Source organism: Dama dama, chromosome 23, assembly GCF_033118175.1.
Source record: "Dama dama isolate Ldn47 chromosome 23, ASM3311817v1, whole genome shotgun sequence".
In the NCBI taxonomy this organism is placed as follows: domain Eukaryota; kingdom Metazoa; phylum Chordata; class Mammalia; order Artiodactyla; family Cervidae; genus Dama; species Dama dama.
The window spans coordinates 17,762,173-17,766,321 of NC_083703.1; positions in this window are offsets into that span (position 1 = coordinate 17,762,173).

Consider the following 4,149-nt stretch of genomic DNA (forward strand, 5'->3'; position numbering starts at 1 on the left):
ATGCACGGGGCACTTCCTATGTCCCTCCTGCACATACGCACAGGTTCCCAGCTGGCAGGGATGGGTGGGGAGTCCGTTTCAACCCTTTGGCACTCCCCTTCCAAGATTTTCTCTTAAATTTGTACCTACCCCAATCAGGAGACATTCTGAAACTTGCAGAGATGGGAGTTTTCCCCATTTGTCTCCTGCCAATTTCTCCTGTTATTGTCAATGCTGCAGGTTTCTACCCATTGCCCAATGTTGATTTGACCCTTTGGCAGTGAACTTGATCTTTTTTTCTGGTCAATCCCTTGCTGATAAAATTTTGACCATAACTGGGAAGAGGGCTGGGATGGAGGCAGACACAGAGGCTGCAGACCCTGCTGTTCTTGCCTGAAGCTCTATTTATTTTTCATGAGTAAATGCTTCTCAGTTTTTTGTCCAGTTTCATGCTGTTTGCGGAGGAGAGGATTTACTGACCTTTACATGCCATAATAGCTGGAAATCTGGCCTCAGAAGTATTTTCTCAAATGTTTGTGATGCAGCAAGAATGTCCTGGTTTTCTGTTGTTTCCAGGGTCCGGGTGGTTCTACACTTGTGCTTCATTATCTGCCCCACCTTTGAAGGCACTGAGCTTAAGAATAATGATCCTGAAAACCTAAACAAGGCCTTAAATGTGCAATGGAATGTACAAATAGTGCTCAGGCCTGTGTGCCACATCCTCTTGGACAGAAAAGCGTTCATAATAAGGTCCTTATCTTCAGGGCCCCCAAAATCCCAGGGGAGATGGGGAACATGGATACAAAGAGATAACCAACAATGCAATGGCTGGAGCCCATGATAAGCACAGGGCTATTTTCTGTAGGCTGCAAAGGACAAGAAATGATTTCTAGGACTTCCCTGGCAATCCAGTGGTTAAGACTCAGTGCTTCCTTTGTAGGGAGCACAGACAGGTTCAATCCCTGGTCAGGAAACTAGATGCCCTATGCTGCAATTAAGAGTTCACATGCCACAACTAAAGATCCTGACACCACAGTGAAGATTGAGGATGCCGAGTGCTGCAACTAAGACCCAGCGTGACCAAATAAAAAAAAATTTTTAAAGAAATAATTTCTCAGGTTTATGACATTCAGACCCTTTGTGTGGTTTGTTAGGTTTCTTGTCCATTACTAAATGTTACTTAGGTACTTGGAATGAAATTGCCGACATTGGAGGGAATAAACTAGTGTGTCCTAATAGAGAGAGAAGAGTCTGGGAGGCGGAGTGCTAGGGTGTCACCTTGCTTATGATGATAAACTGAATCCCACATCCCAGCTCTGCTGCTTTAGAGCTGTGAGATCTGAGAAATCCATTTCTGCATCTGTGCAGTGCAGGAGTGGGGAAGTGGAAATCATCTTTAATTCAAATGCCCTGTGGTTCTAAGGGAGGAGAGAGCCTTTCCCTACAGTCTCTAGAAGATATGATTATGTTTGCTTCCACGTATCTCAAGGATTAGTCACTAGATTTGCCCAAAGCAATACTCCCCAGAATGGTTAATTAAGCAGGGATTCTGAATGTTTTAAGTTTATTTTAGTAAGAATATTTTGAAAACCTGATGAAAGATATGACATTTGTATCTAAGCAAAGTAAAGGACATGCTCCTATACACACCGAATGCTGTCTAGAATCACAGGGAACTGACAACCCAGGTGAAGGACTCTCAAGAGAAAAGAATGAAAAAGAAATTATGATGAACTTCAAATCCTTGAATTCAGCTCTGGCTGCTATAGGCTTCTCAGTCTTTTTAAAACAGTCAAAGAAAACCAAAGTGCAGGTCTAAATTTAAAACTAACCTAAGAGAATCTTTTACAGAAAATGAAAATTGCTCATCACTGAAAAAGCCTCAAGAACAAGAAAATCTCACTTTTCACAGAATTCCAGGCCCAAGGGAGGAATGAAAAATTAAAGGCATTAATATTTATCACAGCCAGAGAAGGAAAACCTGCAGGAAATGATGAGTGAGGCTGCAGCAGCAATTATAACCCAAGACAGGAAACTAAAACAGGAGGCTTATCTCATTAGTTAATTTGAATGCAACACCGCAGGGGGGCATTTTGGCCTGTGGCCTCAAAGAAACCTTTAATCCTTCCATAGAAAGAGTATTCAGAGATCATCTGGAGAGTTATTAATGCTCTTTCAAACCTCTTCTCTTTACCCTCTCCCTTTTGGAAAACATAGAAGAAATCTGGTTAGGTTAAGTGAGCATTTTAAATTTCAACTCCTAGAACATTATGTTAAATATTCATTTTGAAATCATGTTACATAGAACCAGCCCATGGGCTACAGTACAGATGTGTTGGACAGAAGAGAAGCAGCAGAGCCTGGGGGTCCAGCAGGATCATGAGTTTCATGCTCACTGCTGCTTTGGCTTCCCAGGGCTGCCTCCAGGTCAGAGGTTACCCAACACCCAGGGCAGGCACTCCCACATTCTGCAAAGTCACAGGCACCACTCCGGGTGTGTTTACAAGCTCCCTAGTCATCAGTGGGAAGGGCATCCTGCAGAATGACTCTGGGGACAAAACATGAAATGCAATAACCTGTGTGTTCTTCTCTTTCAGGTCAGTGCTTTTTGCAAGCGTTTGCAAGCAGCATCAGAGCCCCCATGTCCTTAGTCTCTGCAGACTGTTTGCCTCAAATCCCAACAGTGATTTTTTTGAATACCGATTCGGGTCCTAATATTCCTTCATAATCCTCCCAACAGACCACATCTCTCTCTGAGGTAATCAAAGTCCTTGTCATTGCTGGATTTCCTGGCTGCCTTTTGTTTTTGCGGAGGCAGAGGCATACCACATGGCATGCGAGATCTTATTTCTCTGACCAGGGATCGAGCCCCTTTCCCCTGAAGTGGAATTGCAGAGTCCTAACCACTAGACCTGGAGAAGGCAACAGCAACCCACTCCAGTACTCTTGCCTGGAGAATCCCATGGACGGAGGAGTCTTGTAGGCTACAGTCCATGGGGTCACTAAGAGTCAGACACGACTGAGCAACTTCATTTTCACTTTTCACTTTCATGCATTGGAGAAGAAAATGGCAACCCACTCCAGTGTTCTTGCCTGGAGAATCCCAGGGACAGAGGAGCCTGTTGGGCTGCCATCTACGGGGTCGCACAGAGTCAGACACGACTGACGTGACTTAGCAGCAGCAGCAGCAGCAGCTACCACTAGCCCACCAGGGAAGTCCCTGGATTCCTTTCTGATGCCCACTTCTCTACTCCCTGCACCCCAGCCCACCTGCCTCCATGCTGTGTCCAGAGTGCTCTGAGCTCACTCCTACCTCAGGACCTTTGCACACACTGCTCCCATGCATAGAGAGCTCTTTCTGAATCCCCCAGTATCTGCAAGGCTCACCCTCACTTCTTCAGGTCTCTGTTCATGTTACCTCATCAGAGAGGACTTCCCAGCCACACTGCCTAAAATAACAGCATTTCTTTGTGCCTCCCTTAACCTTCTTTACTTTCCTTCATAGCACACATCATTCCCTGACATTCCTATAGATCCTCTGGGTTTGAATGGGGATTTTTCTCTTGTTCCCTAACCATATCCCTAAGACTTAGAATGTATCTGACAAATAATAGACATTCAATGAATATTTTTTGAATGAATGCTATTGGTTATTCTGCCTGCTTGGGTGGATAATGATATCAACTATTTTCTTTTTGATAGTGAAATGTCATATATACAAAAATGCACATAATGCATATGTACAATTTAAAGAATAAGTGCACATCCATGTACTTCCACGAAGTGTACCAGTGATATCTTCTAAAGTGACAACATAGATTTTCTGTCAAGTTTAAGTACTAAATTCTTTTCCATTATCAGTCAGTTAGAATTCTCTTTGACATAAATAGCAGAAAGGCTGACTCAGAGTGACTTAAACAATAAGGAAATTTATCATATAAAGTCCCAATTTTAAAAATTCATAGGCAAATACATGTACCCCGATGTTCATAGCAGCACTATTCACAATAGACAAGACATGAAAGCAATGTAAATGTCCATCCACAGAGAATGGATGAAGAAAATGTGATACATATATACAATGGAATATTACTCAGCCATAAAAAAGAATGAAATAATACCACCATTTGCAGCCATATGGCTGAATCTAGAGATTATTATGCAAAGTGA